This window comes from Gracilinanus agilis, chromosome 1 (genome assembly GCF_016433145.1).
Source record: "Gracilinanus agilis isolate LMUSP501 chromosome 1, AgileGrace, whole genome shotgun sequence".
NCBI lineage: Eukaryota > Metazoa > Chordata > Mammalia > Didelphimorphia > Didelphidae > Gracilinanus > Gracilinanus agilis.
In genome coordinates, this window is record NC_058130.1 from 427,496,159 (window position 1) to 427,519,269 (window position 23,111).

The window sequence follows — 23,111 nt, forward strand, 5'->3', positions numbered from 1 at the left end:
ACACACACACAAAACCTACCATCCAGCACAATATTTTCCTTCATGTGTTCCCTGCCAGGTTTCTCTAACTGTGTGCCCATTCTCCCTCACAAATAGTTAAGTGCATTATTAGGAGATTGTGACCTAGTTTTATGTTCAAATAATAACATATGGGGAAGGATTGGGACATTTGTGGATGGGATCAATTATGCACAAATGAAGAAAAGTAAGTTAAACATATAGGAGATTTATGTTTCATTTGTACAGTATCTTTTTTTCTTTATATGCAGAAATGCTTTTTTTTTTTTTTGGTTTGGATTTACAAACATTTGGAATAATAATAATAGAAAGTGAGGAGTGCTCTCTGTTGAGTCTTCTTTAATTCATTAGGACTTATTGACTTCAAGTCTGGTGAAGGAATATAAAGAAAATTATCTCTAAAGCTACCAAGGATTGAGCTAACTAGGGTTATAAGAAATCAAGATTCATATGTTAATTACAGGAGAAGCAAAATGCTAATGAAAATATTCTATGAAACCTAAGTGATTACATGGTCTTAAATGCTGCCCTCTAGCACTTTTCCTCCAATCTCTCTCTGCCTCTACACACTTAATATTGAGCACTAGGGCCTAGAGGCAAGACAATGAAACTTAGATCTTGAATTGAAGGCTAGTGTGGGATAGTAGAAAGAACAGTAGCCTTGGAGGCAGAGGACCTGGATTCCCATCCCATCTGTCACTTAATGACCGTATGACTCTGGACAAATAATTTTACTTCTCCAGGTCTCAGTTTCCTCATATAGGAAATGATTGTTTTAGTCAAGATGGCCTCTAAGATCTCTTCCAATTCCAAATCTCTGATCTGATACTTACTAGCAATGTTACCTTAGCATTGTCTTTTTACCTCTCAAACTTGGTTTTATTATTTGTTAAATGGGAATAATAATATTAATTCTCATACTTAATAAAGCTTTTGTGAGAAAAGTACTTTGTGAACCAAGTTCTATGTAAATATGAATTCTTAGCATAATTATATGAAGAATGATTGTGATCTGATTTCAATAGAGCTTTGTTTTTCTACTAGTGTTGACATATTTATTGTGATCTATCCAAATCTTCTCACCTATTCCCTCCTTTGTGAGCATACACAATAAGTTCCTTTCCTCATCTATAGCATTTGAATCATACTCCTTAAGTGTGTTATGGAAAGCATATATGTCATTAAGAAAAAACAAATTAGGTTAGAACAGACCAAATTTACACAGAGAGGGTCCATGGCATAGGCCAGTGGTTCCCAAACTTTTTTGGCCTAACGCTCCCTTTCAAGAAAAAAATTATTACTTAGTACCCTGCAAATTATTTTTTTAAATTTTAATAGCAATTAATAGGAAAAATAAATGCACCTGTGGCCATCACCACTTCTCTGGATTGCTGCAGCACCCACCAGGGGGCAGTAGCTCCCACTTTGGGAATCACTAGCATAGGCAAACAACTTTGAGGGCATTGAGAGATCAATGCTCAAGATATTTCAGACAGAGAAAGATACTGATTGACAGAAAAAAAATCACAGAAGGTATTTTACTACAAAAACATTTCAGACTTATAGAGCAAAATGCAGCTCTGGAGTGTCTCTTCCAACATGGTACCTTCCATGCATGTGGTAAGATCAAATAAATTTCCTTTGCACACTCAACAACTGAGATACAACTGTGTTTGATGATTCTTTGCTCATTTATATGAAATCAGGCACAAAACTTGAAGATGAAGGCTCACCAAAGTTGTTTACCATTGTCATAGACAATGTCTAGTGTGGATTCCAAAGTTAATGATAAATGATAAAATGATAAAAAAATAGATGGAGAAGATCTTCAGAAGTCCCTTCATGGAGATGTCATTTTGCTGAATGAATAAAAATCCAGAATAATTTTCAATGTACATAATAAATTCAATATACCAAAATGTGCAGGATATGAAATAGGTAAAGGAACACTATCTATCATCTAAGATATGGCATGCATTTTGACAGTCTTTATTATTGGTCCATGAAGACTTGTACCTGACACAAATAAGGCTCTTAATAAATGCTTGTTGTTTGGCATAAAGCTTAAAGAACTACTAAATATGAACTATAAGTTGAGACCAAAAGCAATAAGAGTCTATTAAGTTAAATTGGTTTGTGCAGTTTTGAAAGACACTCTTCCCCTCTTAGATCAAAATATATATTTTTAACATTGATATTCTTGAGTGATGGATGCTCTATGGCTGAGAAGTTTGGAAAAGAGAGATGAATGGTATAAATAAATAAGCTGCAGGATATTATGATTGGCTAGGTGGGACAGTCATGTGGCAAAAGCAGTAGATAGCAGATAGCCTATAGGCTATATGAGTACTTATGCAATAATAAGAGATTTAAATAAAATTTTTCAGCACTTTGAGTGGGTCAATTCTCTTTGGAAGAACTTTAGGTGGACTTGACTGGAGTTGGAGAATATAAGAATTCCTGAAGGAGTGCAATCTGATCTACTGGAGGGCACACCCATATAGCTGAGATCCTAGATCCAATGCAGTACTGAAGTGCACATGCCTGTGAGACATGCCATCTGGCTCTTAGGATGTGAGTAGTACCTGTGAATATTTCTTTGGCTTATCTTGGGATTAACCTGATAACTTTATCAACTCAGTAGCACCATGATATAAACAACTGAGGAACAGGTCATAGAAAGCTCCTTTATTAATTATTAATACTTTATTAATACAATTTTATATTTTTTAATACTACATAGAATCTATATTTGGGAAGTTCCATTAGTTTCCAAGAGAACATTCAGCATAAGAAAGAAAGTTGCCAATTTGTCATTTCTATACTATATTTAGTTTATTTTGGCAGTTTTATAATAAAAGCCTCTTTCATTATTGACCATAAGAAATGATTCAGAGAAGCGCATGTAGGTTTTTATGAACTGTTGCAGAGTGAAGAAAGCCAAACTAGGCAAACAACAGGCATACTAATTACAGTGATATATGCAGAAAAAACAATAAAATGAATTTTGCATACAAGTAAAAATGAAAAAAAGATTATGGAAAACTGCAGGACTGCATTGGGGCAAATATTTTTCCAATTCAAGAAAAGGGAAGAAAATCTAGTCTGCAAAGTATAGGTTGGTGAACTATGTTTAATTCCTGGTAAAATCTACAACATATTATTCAAAGAATGGCAAGTGATCATTAGAAAAGGATGTAATGATCACAAAGGATCAGCATGAACAGGTCCTAGCAGATTAACTTCATTTAATTTTTTGAGGAAATTATTATACTGGTAGATCAGAAGAATTACTTACACACTGTTATAAGAGGGTAATAATGTGAATCTGGAGCAGGATTAATTGTGAATGTTAAATCCTACTGTGGAACACTTAAGATATGATAGTGAACCCAAAAGGATCACTCACTGCAGTAGATGTCTGAATATGTTGAATCTGCTAATCCCAAACTCCAGATGATAACAGTATCCCAGGACTACCAGCCAACCAGTGAATGTTAGAATTGTACAGTTATCTATGCCCATCTGAAGCTCTGTGCCTTCCGATAACACTTAAGATTGACTGCATATTGATCACTGTTTCTGCAAGATGTAATACTCCTCTTCCCTCAGATTTTCTCAGGATATGATTCACTAGAGCTTACTAGAACTTTTGATGAAGCTCAAATCAGTTGTAAGTTTAAGATGACATAACTAATAGACTTAGGGAAGGAGGAGCAGGATAATAATGGCTGGGAGAAAGGGAACAGGAAGTCCTTGACTAATCAAAGCTAATGATATTATTGATAATCTTTGAAAGTACTACTGATCAGGTCTGATAGATAACATGCTGGTTGGCCCACACAGGCTCAACCTAAAATCAAGATTACTCTGCTGAATAAGATGTTGTTGTTCTTCTTGGTAGTAAAATTCAGGAACAGGGATTGATGAATTAGATTTGAAGTTGGTTGCTTGTTGATGGTTGAATAAAGCTCACCTAAGGCCTACCCAAATCACCCTTCAACCCCATATCTCAATTCTGAGATCCCTGTGGGCTGGCCATGTTGTTCAAATGACAAACACACATTTGTCTAAAAGATTATTTGATGAAAACTCACACAAGGAAAGCATGGAAGTCTTCTTCAAATATTCTTCACATGTTAAATCTGTATCTGTATTTAATGTCCTCTTGGTTCTGCTTGCTTCATTCTTCATTCTCTCATGTAGATGAACTGCATCTGACAATGTGGTTTACTTATTTCTAGAATGTTGGGGTTGGATTAGATAGATGATCTCTAGCTCTAAAACTGTTAACTTAAGTGAGTTCCATGCTCTAGTAATTGTGATAAAAGGAGGGCAGATCATTTGTTTCTGTCACATTGCTAATGGTTTCGTGTTTCTGCTTTCTTCTGTTTAATAATCATGTTAAATTTGCCATTTCTATCATTTTATCATTAATGAATTTTAGAGATCATCCAGTACAACCTCTCTCATTTCATATATGGGGAAATTGAGGCTCAGAGAGGCTAAGGATCTTGCCTAAGATCACACAGGTAGCTAGTGTCATAGAGGCATTTGAACCTGGTGCTCTTTCTACTTGTAGAATGCCCATATCTGAAAAATAACAAATACAATGAAGAATGGCACCAATAAGTTCCAGGTGAGAAAATCCTAGGTCTTTAGAGCAGAAAGAAACCTTTGGCAGTTCATAGTCCAACTTCCATCTTATTTTTATATTTATATTTATATTTATATATGGAAGCCAAGACCCAAGAGACAGGAATTTAGTTTTTTAGGGTTTTAGGTAGTTAGTGGCAAATCTAGGACTGGAATGAAGATTCTCATTCTAGTCTATTGTTCTTTCAGATATAACACAATGTCAAAGGCCTGATCCACACATGAATCAGTTAATTTATGGCAAGAAAAACTTAATTCTTGTGCTCCTGACTCCAACTCCAGCCAACAATAACAGATATAAAATGAATATGGTCCATCATAAGGTAACTCAAGAGAGAGTAAGACTATCTCAGCTTTAGTTAGTCAGCACCTTTATTTAGCCTGTTATCTGATGAGGGGACAGTCATGTGATGTGTATAGGATGGAAAATAGCTTCAGGACTACCAAATTATTTTAATTTGAAGGGCCTTTTCCATCCTAGATGATTCATTCTAGCTACATATATTTAAACATTCTACCTGAATAGGACAATCAGTATAAACATAAAGCAAAGTTTGATTTATTAAATAATAACAAAACCAATGGAATCTTTCATGAGAGATTTTTGGGAAATTCAGGGAATTGTGCCCATGGATCCTTAGCCACCTTATAGCTGCTGGGTGATCAAGTAGACTTTCTCTGTTCAGCTCCACTGAGAATGGTAAAGTCTCTGAAATTCACATCCCCTGGAGATGACTTTGGGCAAGACTTAAAGTCTAGAAGGATAGCCAATCCCAGATGCTGTAAAGCCTTTAAGTCTGGGGATTATACAAACTTGGCTTTAGAGAGAGGCTCTGAGATGGGAGGAAAAATAATAGTCTGATTTCTATCCAAAAAAAAAATTCTGTTAAGAATCCTAAGAATGTGAATGAAACACACAGTAGAAGATGCTGTTAATGACTAACAGTCTGCTTCTTACCTACCTTGTGTGCTTTTGTCTTGTAGCACATATGGCATGCCTCCTGACCCCACTGTTTAGACAGTCTTTTGATACCAAGGCACAATGGGATAGGGCAGAGGTGGCTCTGTAGGGGCACCTAGTGCATCTGCTGGGGTTTTGCTTCAAGTCGGTAGGAAACTATCCTACCTGTCCCAACTTGCTGACTTGCTTTGGCAAAGACTTGGTTTGTAGGAATCTGGGTTTTGCGCCATCCAAGACAGATTCCAGGAAGCTTATGTGCATGGGAGGAGGGGCAGAAGGTTATGAATAGAGAGAATAGATTCATTGAGAAATAAAAATTGAGAGCAAATGAATTAGGTGAAGGCTCTACTAATCTTTCAAAGGTATAAATGAATTTTGTGAATAGGAATTGGTATTGGGTGAATATGAAATACAAGACATATGTTTGATGGGTTTGTTTGCAAGAGACAACAAGGAGATAAACAAGATAGATATTTTCCTTGATATCATAATGAGTCTCAGCTTGTAGCTATTTTTCTGTTCCTGTGGAAAGGCAGAACAGTAGTAGAGGGGAAGAAAATGGACTTATACAATCTGAGATAGTAGACAGTATCCTGGATCATAGATTTAGAGCTAGAAGAAATCACAGAATCCATTAAGTATAGAGAAGAAAACTGAAGCACGGAGAAGTTGTTATTTTGCCAGGGCCACAGAGCTGGAAGTGGCTGAGCCACTATTTGAACTCAGATTTTCTTGATGTCAAGTTGAGTGCTCTATTCATTACCCATACTGTCCCCTAGGATCTAAAGACCCAGGTTTGAATCTTCATTCTGTGCGACCTTGGACAATCCATTGAACTTTTCTGGGTCTCAGTTTTCCCATCTATAAAATGATAGGTACCAGATTAGATGAGCCCAAAGGATTGAAAAATACAACAACCTTTTACCTCTAATTGATACTAAGTATTGATTCTCAGGGCAATTGGGGTTATTTCGAATTGCTCAGGATCACACAGTTGGGTGTCTGAAGTCCGATTGGAACCCAAGTCCTTTCAACTCCAGACCTGGCACTATCCATTATGCTACCTAGTTGCCACTTGTAACGTTCTTTCAGAGAATCACAAATTTATATCTGGAAACTACTTTTGTGATTATTAAGTCTAAACCTCACCTTTTTTTTAGAGAGAAGGAAACCAAGACTGAGGGAGCAACCTCTCCATGCAAACACAGCTAGTAAAAGTGGCAGAACCGGAACTGGACACCAAGACTGCAGACTTCAACTTCTATATTCTTCCCATTTCATCACTTAAGTGAGAGAGCCCAGGATCCTTGAAAGTGAACTTTGTTTTCCCTGACAGTTGTGATACCTGTTGCTCTCATAGGGGAGAAGCCATTGGTCTAACCTTGTGTTGTCTTTGCATGGCTCTCATTTCTTCCTATCTGATGTCAATTTAGGTAGAACCTCTCCAAGGTGAGATGAGAATTTGAGGGACAAGAGGAGAGGAACATGTGTATGTCCAGAGTCTTATTCTCCCCAAAGATGTCACTTAGGAAAGAGAAGTCCCTGGAGGTATTAGTATTATAATATAGCTGAGAGAAGGAGAAGGAAGACTGTCTCAGGGTAAGCAATTAGGGAACACTTTCAATGACTGACCCTTGGATAAACCTAATAGAATGGGATAAAACCCAATAATCTCTGAAGAAGGTAAAATGACACAGGAGGTGCAGATGAATGAAAACCAAGACAGGGGCATAAGGAGTGGTCTTTTTTTTTCTTCTTCTTGAATTTCTACCAGTTTTATACAAAGAAATACTCTATTTGCATGTACACACATTTCCTCCTGGAACACTTATATAACTTCACCAGGTTATCATACCATTTTTTAAATAAAAATCATTCTAGACAATGTGTCATAGGATTATAACTGGAAATGATTTTAAAGATCATCCCGTCCAACTCCTTTCATTTTATAGAAGGGGTAACTGAGGCCCAGAGAGAGGCTAAAGATCTTTGCTAAGGTCACATAAGTGTCATGGGATAATTTGAATCTGGTGCTTCTCCTACTTTACAACATTATCTCTCTAACATCATAGTTATCCTTAAAATCCTCTTGTTAAACATTTATTATAGCTGACATTGTTTATTTTAATAGTATTTTTTTTACCAAATCATGTAATAACAAATTTCCAAACAATTTTTCCTCAGTTATATGAATGAACTTGTCTCCCTCCTTCCCTTCTCTTCCCCCTCCTGGTGCTGGCAGGTGATTCAATCTAGATTATACATGCATTATCATGCAAAACATATTTCCATATTATTAATTTTTGTAAGTGAGTACTTTTGGTTTTAACAACTAAAAAATTGCATGCTTTCATCTGCATTCTGATTCCAACAGTTCTTTTTCTGGAGGAGGACAGCATTCTTTGCTATAAATTCCTCAAAATTGTCTTGTTGGGAGTAACTAAATCTATCACAGTTGATCATTCTGTAATTTTGCTGTTACTGTGTACAATGTTCTCCCAGGTCTGCTTATTTCACTCGGAATCAGTCCACGTAGGTCTTTTCAGTTCTTTCTAAAATCATCCTGTTCATCATTCCTTATAGCACAATAATATTCCATCACCATCATGTACTACAGTTTTCCAGCCATCCCCTAACTGAAGGACATCCTCTCAATTTCCAATTCTTTGCCACCACAAAAAAAGGGCAGTTATAAATATTTTTGTACAGGTAGATCCTTTCCCCTGGATGACATTGTTAGAAACATAAGAAAGAGAACTACAAGCCTATTATTCCCTATCTTCTTAGATATAAGGGACACCTATGCATGGAACATGCAGTTAAGTAAAACAATTTAAAATACATAAATGAAGAGGTTATGTCATACTAATTTATTCTTACAGAATTATAGAATAATGGGAGTGCATTTTAGAGATCTTGTAGTCCAAGCCCTTATTTTACAGATGGGGAAAGAGACACATAGAAATGAAATAACTTGTTCAAGCTCATACAGCTAACTATTTGGTTGAATTCTAGGCTGGAATGCAGAGGCTTTTTAGGGGCAGGGGTGGCAAATATGTTTAAATCACTTTCATTTTTTTTCCAAGTAAATATTGAGTACTTTGGTGGTAAAGACTATGTAATCCATGCCTCTCATTTCTTTCTTATCATCCTGTAGCACCCGATACAGTGTACTGCATATAATAATAATAATAATAATAATAATAATAATAATAAATGTCAACTAATAGACAATGTAGAAACAGAAATGCAAACCTCACTCTGAGGCCCTTTATATGTATGGGAAATAGTTGGAGAAAAGATGTGAGTATAGAGGTCAGAAAATTGGTTCTATTTCTCTTTCTATCATTAAATTTGTTTTAAATCTTGGGCAAGTCCCTCTGTTCCTCAGTTTATCCATAGGACATGTTAGCAATATTTGGCCTAAATATCTCACTGGGCTGTTGTTAGCATAAAAATGAGTTTGTAGAAGGGAACAGTATTTTAAAAAGGCTCAAGTGGCATAAAAGTAATATTTCGGTATTATTGTGACTAGAAGAAATAAAACAGAAGCGAGAGAGAAAAGAGGAGGAAGAAGAATTAAGTAGTGGATGTGAGAGTGCAAAGAAAATGTAGGAAAAAAAGGCTGGTGCTTGTTTAGACTGACCACAGAACAGGGTTTGAATTTTTATTAAATTCTGTTGGGGCCACAAATAAGAATGAGAAGCATTTCCTATCCTACAGGATTTCACATTTGATTGGGCTCAACTAAGTATGCACAAATACATATAGGTTAATATTGAAAAATAAAAACACAATACATTTAGTGTGTGTGTGTATGTGTGTGTGTGTGTGTGTGTGTGTGTGTGTGTGTGTGTGTGTGTGTGTTGGGGGAGTACCAAAGAAAATGAATCAGGTATTAAATTTACTGGGGAGAAGGAAGAGTGATTTGAAGGTCCATAGAAGACAGCAATAGGAATCTGAACAGGAATGAGTGACTTTGAAAGAAGTGGTTTCTAAACTCTGAAAGATGTATAAGGAAGTCATAAGTATAGCAACCCTTCCTCCAGATCCTGTGTATTAGGAGGTGAGAAGACTCGGAGAGGGTGTGAGAGAAGGAGGAGACTTGGAGAGGATGCCTAAAGAATTGGTGGTTTTAGGAGAAAATTAAGTTTTGGAGCTCTCCAAGAGATGAAAAGAACGTGATGAGAAGTTTAGGATGAAGGGGAGTTTCTTAACAAAGGAGAGTTCCAGAGAATATAATTTAAGAGGAAGGTGGAGGAAGATAGGACATCTAGGTCTAGTTGGATAGAAATGAGAGAATTTGGAGAGATGGAATATGAGAATGACTCTTTCTCTAGGCTAAAAGTGGTTCTGAGTCACAGTACTTGGAGGAAGGAATTTGGAATATCCTTGAAAGTGGAACCAAATCAGCTCTATGATGCAAGGCAGAATGATGTCCAAGAGTCTTATGACCTTTAACCTGAGGCAGATGCCCTCTCTACTCCTATTCCCAGTTAATTACAGGCAGAGGAGGAAAGGAGAGGATTGAACAAGAAATGAATTAACATTTGCAATTAATTGGTAAACATTCATGTAATGCTTATTATGTTTAGTGTGTTGACTTTTAGTGCAAGGTAGAACACTGAAAAAAGGCATTTTAAAGTGCTTTTTATGTGCTAAGCACTGAGGTTACTCATAGGAAAAAAAAGCAATATAGTCCCTACTCTTGAGGATCTCAGGCTTAATTGGGGGATGCAACACATAAAGAAATTTCACCTGGTAGAAGTGTCCACTAAAGATGGTTTGGTGGATGGTAAGACCTTGAGTGCATCAGTAGGTGAGATGGCAGTATCTAGGAGTCTAGAGGTTATAGGTGAGAGCCAGATGATAAGACTTAGAGGAACTTATATCATAAAGATAGGGCTAAGGTCTAGTCATTTTATATCTCACTGAGATTAGAATTGGTGACTCCCATTTCTTCTAAATAGGGTGAGTAGTTATATCACTCTCTCATATAGGATGTCCTGATGGAGTTTGGATAATATGGAAATAAGGCAAGATAAAGTAGGAGGACACCCTCAGTGGTAGGTTTTACTGTCATTTGGCATTTATATGGGTTCTAGGTAATCTTGGGCTGGAGAAGGGGACAAAGAGAAGGCATGGGCAGGCTATTCCTGGTAGTACCAAGAAAGAATGTCTCTGCCCTCAAAGAGGATACCATTTACAGAAAGGGTGGGCAGCAGCTGGCATGTTTTGCATTTGTTGCTGATTTTACCCAGATCTTGTATATCTGCTATATCAGGGGTCCCCAGGCCAGGTGATGCTATGGGAAGTATTCTCCTACAGGGATGAAGGCTTGGGGAGAAAAGTATGATGATCAAGAGATCCTGGCTGGGTTGTAACCAGAGGAGGGCAACTGATGATCTGTAGGCTGGCATTCCATTGCGAGGAGGAAGCTCTCCATTTTTCTTTCAGATGTTAGCTTCCTGGGCTTAGACTGGGCTGGCTCTTTGAGGGAAGGATAACGTATGTTCTGCTTGTCCATAAAATGTTTCCTCACACCTGGGAGTGTTAGGTGATGATGGCAGCATGATGTCATCACCTACTGTAGCAGGTTAAGCCTGTCTGGAAATGCAGTTTCCAAAGCAGTTTTTGCTTCTTAAAAATGATGAGGAAACTGGGGAGGTTCTTCAAAAAGCCAGATAATGAGAGAATGGAGGCCAGCAGTAACAACATCTGGTCACACCCAAAACAGTGTTATGTGCTAGGGCTTGTGCTCCTTCCTGAATTATATCCATGGGAACTGTTATGAATTCTGGAGAAATGAATCAGGAAATAACATGAATATCACATTCTTTCCTTCTCATATTAATACTAAGGGGTGGGGAGAGTCACTATACAATAAAGAGGGTTAGAGAAGCAGCTCATCATTTAATTTATATCTTTGTAATACTTCTATCTAGTATTTTAGGTTGATCCAGCCTTGCCCAACATGCTCTCATGTAACTGATGGATCAACATCCTAAATTCCTGGGAAGGGAACTAATTCAGTGGTTGCCAGGAGTCTAACTTCTTGTCAGAAATTCCAGAGGAATTTCTTTCCCCAGGAATTCATGCAGTACCAAGACTGAGAGAGCCATCCTGTGATTTGGACTTTCTTTGTAAGGAAAATAAACTTAGGATTGCTACAAAGGAAACACCTGGATATTCTTGTCAGTTCATCTTCACACCCATACTGACACTAATGACACAAGTAATAATACTTTTATGACTTCGATGCTCCAAGAAGGGAAAATTAAATTTACCAGGACAATATTGTTCCATTATCTCACAATAACAGGGGAGTACCTGATCCAGATCTCTTGATTCCCCCTGGTCACAGATTTAGTTCTTTAGTTCTGTTCCTCTCAGCGTCATGAGTCATGTGTATTAATGACATCCTTCTCTCACTAAGAGACAATCTACATGAGAATTCTCTATTAATCAACAAAAGACAGAAATTGGGGATTCAAACTAAGGGCTGCTAAAAAAAAGCAATGATCAGAAATTCTTGCACTTTTCTTTGTGCTTTCCCTTTCTACTGTTCTTTTCACCTAGAGATTTATTCTCAAGATCTCCTCATCCCTCTTAGGATGCTTGGGATTAAGGAGGTTTGGAATTAGGAATGACACCATTTGGAATCTTCTCTCTTGAACTACATAGGCAAACACATGTCTGGATCTGCTGATGGTCTTTTCAGGGTCTTCCTTACTGTTTCCACAAGTTACCATATTTTATTTAGTGAAACCCACTGTTGATTCTCAGTGTAGTCTTTGGCTTCAGCTCAGAATAGGGGGAGAAGGCAAAGGTAAGGTGTTTAGGAACCATTGGGATCCAGGAGCTTTCTTTCACCATGTGGACACGAGAACAGATTTTAACGTGTGACTTTGTCTCAAGTCTTCCATCAGCATTTTTTAGGGGATTCCTGAACAGAATCAGATCTTCTTTTAGCCCTCCTAGACTCATAGAATCTTTCTCTTTAAAAAATTAAAAAACACCTTACTTTCCATTTTAGAACCAATACTGTGTATTGGATTCTAAGGCAGAAGAGTAGTAAGGGCTAGGCAATGGGGGTTAAGTGACTTGCCCAGGGTCACACAGCTAGGAAGTGTCTGAGGTCACATTTGAACCTAGGACCTCCAGTCTCTTAAACCACTGAGCCACCCAGCTGCCCCCTAAAATCTTTCTAAAAGAAAAGTAGATGAGGTAAATGGACTTGATGAAGACTCCCTTTTCCTGGCCAGCACAAAGGAGATGTCTTCTTCTATCATTCCAACTCACAAAAGTGAAAACCAATCAATTCATTTTGGGGTCTTCCTTAATGGAACCCATCTTTCAGGAAATGCCAAGAAATAAATATACCCCTATCATCTAAAGCAGGGATCACCAATGTATGGCTCTCGAGCCATATCTGGCTCTTTTGAGGGCCAGAGATGGCTCTTTCTGCAGGAGCCAAAAAGTCATTTTTTCAGGCGCTGTTACAGGAGCAGCACTGTGAGCACTGTATGGCTCTCACAAAATTACATTTTAAAAAATGTGGCGTTTATGACTCTCACGGCTGAAAAGGTTGCCGACCCCTGATCTAAAGGAATATGCAATCAAAAGGGACAAAACCTCATCACCTTGTAAGCTCATCAAGTTGTTCTGAGAACTCCATTATTGAGCTCCCACATTCATTCTATTAATTTTAGTCTTATTTTACACATAGGAAAAATGAAGTACAGAGAATTAAATACTAATATTAAAAGTTGTGATTTCATCCAATGTATCCTCTTTGTATATAAAGGTCATAAATCAATTGACAAGCATCGATTAATCCCCCACTGTATCCTAGACACTGTCTTTGTAAGATAGTCTTCATAGGGTGCTGTGGCCAAAAATATTCATTACCTGATAGTCATTTAGCTTGTTAGGAATCTCTGAACTTAAGTGGACTAGTCTTTAGATGATAGACATATAATCATAGCACAGTGCCTTGCACATAGTAGGCACTTAATAAATGTTGATAAATTGAATAATCTGTCACCTTAGAGATTTCATTTCCAGCCTAGGGAACCCACTAGATTTCATGTACACTGGCACAGTCTTTGAGAACCTTGGCCTCTCTTTATATTATGATGAGTCATTTGATTACTCATGGAAGGATTAATAATGACAGTAATTTGCATTTATATGGCATTTTGTGGTTATCAAGCACTTTTTCACTCTTTAAGTAGTGAAAGTATCATAATCCCCATTATACAAACAGGGAAAACAGATTCAGAGAAGTTAGGTGATTTACCAAAGTCACAACATTAATGGTAAATCCTAGGTAAAATCTTGGTCTCTTCAATCTTAGTCAGTGTCTAACCTTATCATTGTCTTCTGGTTCCCTTTGCAGAATTCTCTACCATTCTAGTCTTAACTTCAACATTTCACCAATAGCATATTGCCAGTTTTAGCTGCCTTCCAGGCTGCAGGTTTGGGTTCCTGTGATCTTGAAGTATAAAGAAAAGATCCTTAGGGCATTCTTGCTATCTAGAGTTTTATCTCCAAGATCACTGCTTAATTTCCAGATAATGTAGCTTCTACTGAAACAGCTGACAACAATAGGCAAATATCTCACTTTTAGTCCTTTTTAGTAAAAAGATACAGTGGGTGTGAGAGAGGGATGGGGGTGTCGTTTTATCATATCCACCTTCTCTGGGGGCCTCATTCATTGATTAGGAAAAGGAAGTCTAAAATGTAGAGAAAAAAAGCTGAGAGGAAAGAAAATCATCTAGCCAAAGACAACTCTAGTAAGGGTTGTGTTTTCACTTGTGGAAAATCCGGCAGGTAGAGCCAAACAGTTATCAAATAAACTAAGACTGGGAAGTAAAACAATGAAGAAATGGAGGGTAAGATTGTTTATTCTGCCCTGAGGAGAACAGTGCTTTTCAGGCCAAATTTCCAAGAGTGCTTTTGCTTTGCACTCCCTTTCTTCATGGATAATTTTTGACTTTGGGACTTTTCCTTTATAACCAACCTCCTACCCACACTGCTCCTTCTCTTCCTTCTTTCTAAACACACACACACACACACACACACACACACACAAGCACACATTCCAGTCACACACAAGTTTGTAGGTTTTTGCTCATGTCTTTAACCAACATATAGCATAAGTTGAGGAAAGGGCACCTACAAAACTCATATGTTCACAAGCCAAATGGGTATTTTATTGTGTTTCATTTTGTATTTTGTTTTGTACTAGCAAAGGCTTATTGGAGAGGGAGGAAATGGATATTCATTAAGATTACATCTAAAGTTTTCAAGACTCCCTTTTAATTTTGTTCTAAATTTACTGTTAGTGATTTAAATCCAAAGTTAAACCATAGTTGTTATCATCAGCTGGCCATTCCCTGGGTATGGAAACACAAAGAAGCAAAGCGATTTGTCGAAAGGTAAGTGCCCAAGAAATAGACTCTTACTCTCTAGACTTCCAGTTGTCACAGATCCTTAAATATATAAAAACACCTTTTCCCTCATTTCTCTCAACCCTTTTTTGGGATAGAAATTGTGATTTCATTGATATAAGGATCTCCCAGTGAAGAAGATCCATCTATCAATGTAAACTTTTGCAACTTATAGTCTTAGAGATTTATCTGATTCAGGTCAGTGACTTGTCCAGGGTTATATGGTCAGTATGTGTAAGAGACAGTATTTGTAACTGACTATTTCATCCTCACCAGACCAGCACTTTCATCATATTATTCATTCCCACATTCATTTATTCACTATGCTTTAGTGAATTTTTTTGCTGCTTTTTTCTTTTTAATTAAAGGAAACTCAAAGAATTTGAACTGCATAGTTATGAGATCAGGAAGTTAGGCAATGAACATTTAATAAGTCCTTATATGCCAGTTGCTTTCAAGCCACACCAAAGGATCTAATTACTTGAATCCAGTTGAAAACATAGTTATTAATTGATCATTAAGTCAGTCAACAAACACTTAACCAAACACCTACTGAATGTGAGAGACCACTGTATCATATGTGTTGGGCATCAACAGGAAAGAGAACCTAAAAGAAAGAATTTTCTCAGTTTATGATCATATATTTAATCATATAAATGATCATATAAGTAATATGATCAGATACATGATCACAAAGTACATGCATTTATATACATATGTGTGTGAAAATTTGCATGTGTGTATTTACATGCCCCCAACAGCAATTCCTTTGAGGATATCATTCTTTGAATGGCAAACACATTTCAACAGCATTATGAAATATTGAAAGTTCTAAAAGCTGAAGCTCTAATCAAAGTTCTTTAAAAAACATATCTCTTATTTGTAGACTTCCTGTGTTCTCATCATTAATTCTTTTATGTGTGAAGAGTAACTGAAGAACATACTTTTCAAAGCCACCCAATTAGCAAAGTACTATATGCTCTTTAACGAGTCAGACATTATTTCTCAACTTTCATTCAAGACTTGTGTACAATGTATCTTATTATTCCCTTTTCCCCTCCAGCCTCCTAGGAAGATTCATGCTTTTACCATTTAGTGAGAAGCTCCTCCTCCCCTGACAATAAGATGTTATAGAATTGGCCTTTTGCAGAGGGCAGCTGAACAAGTAAGTGTAGGCTATTCCCGTGATAGATTTGGAAGCTGGTTATAATGGCAAGGATGGAAGACCCCCGGCATTTAGTTCAAGCTCAGCAGAATAAACACAACCATTAATGTTTGTGTGGTTGTTTTGGGGATTTTCCAAAGGACCTCTGTAGAAGTTCGTTTTTGCATGCCCAACCTTCAAGCATCACTAACACCTGGGTGATGCCTGAGGCATGCCAGCCAATAATTATAGGTCTATGTACTTCTTTCTTGACAGTCTGTCATCATTAGTTTCAATTGCTTGGTGTTTTTCATTATTGTGTACCACCCGCACCAGCTTCTTCATTAAGTGATAGGGGCAGATTCATCTTCATCTCCACCCCTTTCTTTTCCTTCCTCTTCTTTTCCTCATCCTACCCCTCCCAGTCTTTGCTGAAATTCATGCTATGCAGTTTCCTAGCAGACTTCTGTGGGCTCTGGGCTCTTTTTAGTTAGAGAGAAGGAGGCAGAGCTAGACAGACAGAGAGAGAAAGAGAGAGAGAGGGGGGGGGGCAGAAACAGACAAACCGAAACAAACAAACAGAGAAATAGAGAGAAAAATAGAAAAAGAGAGAAGAAAGGGAAAGGGAAAGACAGTGACAGAGACAGCACAAGAGAAATATAGTCAAAGAGTGAGAAAGACATGGAAAATTAGGCAGAGAGAGAAGAACAAGAGCAAGAACAAGAGAAAAAGAAAGAGAACAGAAATCGGGAGTGAAAAAATAGAGTCAATAGAAAAAGAAAGATAAAAACATATAGGAAGAGAAAGAGCAAGACAGAGATAGATACAGATGGACTTTGAGAAAGAAACATTTGAAGTAGCTGAATCAATTCCATTTTTAAATGTGTTTTTATTTTTTAGAAAAATTTTTTTCCATGGTTACATGATTCATGTTCTTGCTCTCTCATCCCCACGTCCCTCCCCCCAGTAGCCGACACGCATTTCCACTGGTTTCTTCATGTGTCATCAATCAAGACCTATTTCCATATTATTGATAATTGTTCTAGGGTGGTTATTAAGAGTCTACACCCAAATTGTGTCCGCATCAACCCATGTGTTCTAGCAATTGTTTTTATTCTGTGTTTCCTCTCCTGTAGTTATTCCTCTGAATGTGGGTAGAGTTCTTTTCCATAAATCCCTCAGAATTGTCCTGGGTCATTGCATTGCTGCTAGTACAGAACTCCATTACATTTGATTTTACCACAGTGTATCAGTCTCTGTGTATAATGTTCTCCTGCTTCTGCTCCTTTCACTCTGCATCAATCCCATTTTTAAAATAACCAATGTTGAATGGAACACAATTGAATTCTTCATGGCTGGTCAGTGAATCAATAAACAATTATTAAGTATCAACTATGTAGCTGGGTTATCACTGGGGTTGGAAACATTTTCCTTTTAAACATTTTTTCATGATTATGATCTTAAAGCAAAAACACCAAATAGAAAAAACACAGAGATCACCAAAAAGCACGTATGTTCTGGCAGAAACAATCTCTCCATCTTCAAATTTATCAGAACCCTTTACCCAGTTCTCCTCCCACCCTACATCTTATGGGTCAGAAGTCTATCAGTACTTCCAATCTGACTGCTTTCTAGTGTGGAAAATATGGATGGCACCAGGGATGTTACAATAAATCTAAATGGTTGTGGGTACACACACTGGGTTGTAGGAGAGGCTGGACCAGGATAAGGAGACCAGAGGTCACAGCTAAGCTGTTTCTAACTGACAAAAATGGCTGCTGGCCAACTGCCACTACTGGGCCAGAGTCTTTGAAACCAACAGGCAAGGTAAAAGGTTTTAACAGGTTTAATTATCTTCAACTAAAAGGTGGGATAGGGGATTCTACTTTAAAACTTAAATGGCAAAACCATAGGGCAAGAGGAGGACTTCTCTACTCTAATCTTAGTGATCTAAGCAGGCAGAGCCCAAAGGAGCAGTAATGGAGTCACTGTCAAGGCTTCAAACCTGGTTCCAGCCAGGCTTGACCAGCACAGCTTAGGGCTGAGGGTGGCTTTGGGGTTCACATGATTATCCACAGATGATTACAGGATGTCAAAAGCCAAAGTGGTCCAAGGTATCCAAGTAGAGAGGGTGTCCTTGAGATACCGTCCACCAGATCCCAAACTTTTCCTCTTCCCTTGGTGCTGCTCTGTAGGTCTTGTCCTTTTGCTGAAAAGCCACCACCACTCAGGATCCCAGGGAAATCAGGATGCAGGGTGTCCTTTACTCTGAGATCTCCCAGGGCTAACAACAGTTTGTGCCAACCACTAATGGAGTCTCTCTCAGGGTACAAGCACCTACTTCCTGCTCCTTCATTCCATCTTGGAATGCTCCAGTCCTTCCTGCTAGGTCAACCTTAATACTTAATTACTAACTAATCTTCCTCACAGCACTAGTCATATCACTGGGATAGACTTTACTAGTAAAGCTTCTTTCTAATGTGCTGAAGATTTATTGTGGTGTGAAGTTACTTCTTAGTTCTTGAAAAGAAATGCAAACTAAACTTATATTGACTGGGTTCCATTACCATAGAAAATCTTTGAGTGTGGATGGTTATGGTTTCGGCATAGATCGAGTCTAGTTTTCAAGGACTAGATCCTCTATGTGTGAAGTTTTATCACCAATACATCATTCACATATTCATGAGTACTTCAGCCTTAACATCCCATTAAATGAAGAAAAGTGCAAAATGACTCTCTGCCCTATGCACCCCACTTTTTCTTTTGCAATGATGTAAAGTGGCAGGAAAAGGGATAGAGGGTGCTATAAATTCTATCATTTATAGAGATGACTTAAATTTTTATTTTAGTGGCTTTTAATTTTTTAAATTTCTTTTAAATTTTATGGTGTATTTTATTTTTACATTGCAAACATTTCCAGATTATCTATAAGAGAGATAAAAAAATAAAACAAATAGGCAAAACTAAAAATCCCATGGACTCATTTGAAAGTATATGCACCATTCCATATTTTTGGCACCCTCAATTTCTCCATTAAAATTTTAAATTAGTATAAATTTATTTTCTCTCTCTCAAATTCCTACTGCACTAAAAAAGAAAATATGTTTTACAAAGCAAATATATGTTTTATAAAGCTAATTTCCAAATTGTTTGTACACATACAAACGCAAACATATATCTCAATCTGTAGCCTAAATCTATCCATCTTTTTCATGGATAGTATGTTCCATCATCTGTCTTATAGAATGGCTATTGTATTGATCATAGTTATTATTGCTTTCAAAGTTGCTTGTTCATGCAGTATTATTATTTTTATATAAATTGTTCTAGTTCCACTCATTTCATTCTTCTTTACTTATAAAAGTGTTCAAAATAGTATATTTCATAACATTGAGGTTATGACATAAATTGTTTGGGTTCAGTTCACTTCATTTTGCATTAATTCATGTCTTCCCATGGATTGTTGAAAAAATGTTATTCCCTCATATCTTATAGTATAATAATGTTCTTTGGCATTTATATATCACATTTTATTCAGCCATTCCCCAATCAAGCAACTTCTCTTTAGTTTCCATGGGTTTTGTCCCATAAAAAATAGTTGATATAAATAATTTCATACATATAGGAACTATATTTTTTCTTGGATCTCTTTTGGGTATAGGCCTATCAGTGATAGATCTTGGTCAAGAGGCATAAACTGTTGACTAACTTTTTGTATATAATTTCCAACTGCTTTCCAGACTGTTATATTTATTCATAGATTCACCAATAGTACAGCAATGGACCTCCCCCCTCAACTCCCTACAAAAAATTTAACAAGCATTAAAGCCCTCTGACATTTGTTATTTTCTCCTTTTTATCATCTATACCTAACTAGTGTATGTGGGGGAAATTTCAGAATTTTCTTAATTCGCCTTTCTCTAATTATCAGTGAGTTAAAGCATTTTTATTATGGCTTTTGATAGCCTATGTTTGTTCCCTTGGGAGCCACTAGTTCAAATTCTTAGACTAACAATTGGGTTAATGGCTATTATTCTAATAAATTTGAAATCATTTCTAATATATACTAGTAGTGGGACCTTTATCTCAGAAACTTACTTTAAAGATTTTTTTCTAGTTGTTTCTTTTGAATTTGTATTGAATTTTTTTGTGAAAAATTTTAATTTTATGGAATCAAAATTATCTATTTTATCTACTGTGATCCTCTCTACTCTCATCTGATTATAAATTCTTCTCTCCAAAGAACTGGTAGATAATTTTTTCCATATTTCTCTAATATATTTACAATATGACCTTTTATATTTAGATTTTGTATCCATTCAACACATACCTTGGTTTAAGATGAGAGGTGAAGTCCTAACCTAATTTTGGCCATATTGATCCCTAATTTCTCTAGTAGTTGCTATTGGATCATGAGATCTTATTCCAGTAGCTAGTGTCTTTGTTTTTACTGAGTAGTAGATATATCTCTTATGTATGTTAGGTAGTCTATACTGATCATTAGTTATAAATATATGCTTCATTTGTTTATTTTTAAAATTTTTATTTTAATTTTGAATATTTTCCCATAGTTACATGTTTCATGTTCTTTCCCTCTCCCCCAAATCCCCCCACCCTGCTAAGCCAATGCACAATTCCACTGGGTTTTACATGAAACATTGATTAAGGCCTAATTCCATACTATTGATCGTTGGACTAGAATTATCATTAATTTCTACATTCCCAATAATATCTCCCTCAGCCTATGTGTTCAAGCAGTTGTTTTCTTCTGTGTTTCTACTCCCACAGTTTTTCCTTTGAGCATGGCTAGTTTTCTTTCTCATAAGTCCCTCAGCCTTGCATTGCTGCTAGTAGAGATGTCCATTAAAATATGTTTTAGACATATAAATAAGTATGAACTTGTTTTGAAAATTATTGCTTTAGAATATACTTTGACCCAATACTATACAAATTATTTGATATAATAAGCAAAGGAGTCCTACCAAATTCCTTTTATGACACAAATATGGTACTGATTACAAAGCCAGGTAGATCAAAAACAAAGAAAGAAAACTACAGACCAATCTCCTTAATGAACATAGATGCAAAAATCTTAAATATAATACTAGTAAAAAGACTCTAGCAAATGATCAAGAGGATTAATTCCATGATCAGGTGGGATTTATACCAGGAATGCAAAAATGGTTCAACATTAGGAAAACCATCCACATAATTGAACATATCAATAATCTAACAAACAAAAATCACATGATTATCTCAATAGAAAAAGCCTTTGACAAAATACAGCATCCATTACTATTGAAAACACTGGAAAGTATAGGAATAGAAGGACCTTTCCCAAAAATAATAAACAGTATATACCCAAAACCATCAACAAGCATCATATGTAATGGGGATAAATTAGAAGCCTTCCCAATAAGATCAGGAGTGAAACAAGGATGCCCATCATCACCTCTATTATTTAACATTGTATTAGAAACACTAGCAGTAGCAATTAGAGCAGAAAAAGAAATTGAAGGTATCAAAATAGGCAATGAGGAGACTAAGCTATCACTCTTTGCAGATGATATGATGGTCTACTTAAACAATCCTAGAGAATCAACTAAGAAGCTTGTAGAAATAATCAACAATTTTAGCAAAGTTGCATCAGCATTTCTATATATTTCCAATACATCACAGCAGCAAGAGGTAGAAAGAGAAACACCATTTAAAATGACCCTAGACAATATAAAATACTTAGGAATCTATCTACCAAAACAAACACAGGAATTATACGAAAACAACTACAAAACACTTTACAAACAATTAAAACTAGATCTAAACAATTGAAAAAACATTAATTGCTCATGGGTAGGATGAGCTAATATAAAAAAATGACCATTCTACCCAAATTAATTTACCTATTTAGCACCATTCCTATCAAACTACCAAAAAACTTTTTTACTGAATTAGAAAAAAAACTATAATAAAGTTCATTTGGAATAACAAAAGATCAAGAATATTAAGAGAAATAATGAAAAAAAAATGTGAAGGAAGTCGGCCTAGCAGTATCAGATATTAAACTACACTCTAAAGCAGTGGCCATCAAATTGGTATGGTACTGGCTAAGGAACAGAAGGGAGGATCAGTGGAATAGACTTGAGGTAGTGACATCAGCAAGACAGTGTATGATAAACCCAAAGAGCCCAACTTTTGGGACAAAAATCCACTATTTGACAAAAACTGCTGGGAAATTTGGGAAACAATATGGGAGAGATTAAGTTTAGATCAACATCTCACACCCTATACCAAGATAAATTCAGAATGGGTGAATGACTTGAATATAAAGAGGGAAACTATAAATAAGTTAAGTGAACACAGAATAGTATATGTGGGAAGCCGTTCTATGTATTAAAACCTTTGGAGAAATAGGATCAAATTTAGGGCCTGTTATCTGGATTCCCTACGTGACCAATCCAGGCTGAGGCAGTCTTTGTGTTTGGTCCTGGTCACCTGAGCCCCAAAAAAGGCTCTGGTACCATCAGGTAGGTTAATCCAAAATCAACTTGATCCCTCCAAGAAGGCTATTAGGAGTCATTTAGAGAAACAGAGTCTGTAACAGATATTTTATCTGGATCCCATTACAAAATCATCGGCAAGTAAAACTGTGTGTATGATTTTCTGCACTGCATGTCAGGATGCAGATTGAATGGGCCATCTAAGATAAAAATCTGAGGCTCCTCTTTTGACTCAGTCTTTGATCCCCACCTTTTTTACAATTCTTATTGGAGAGCTTTGAAGTGGCAGACCAGCATCTACTGAGTTAATGATTCCTTTCTTAACAAATGTTAATTAGATAAGAGTACATATTCAGATTAGAACTGGCTCCTTTAGGATT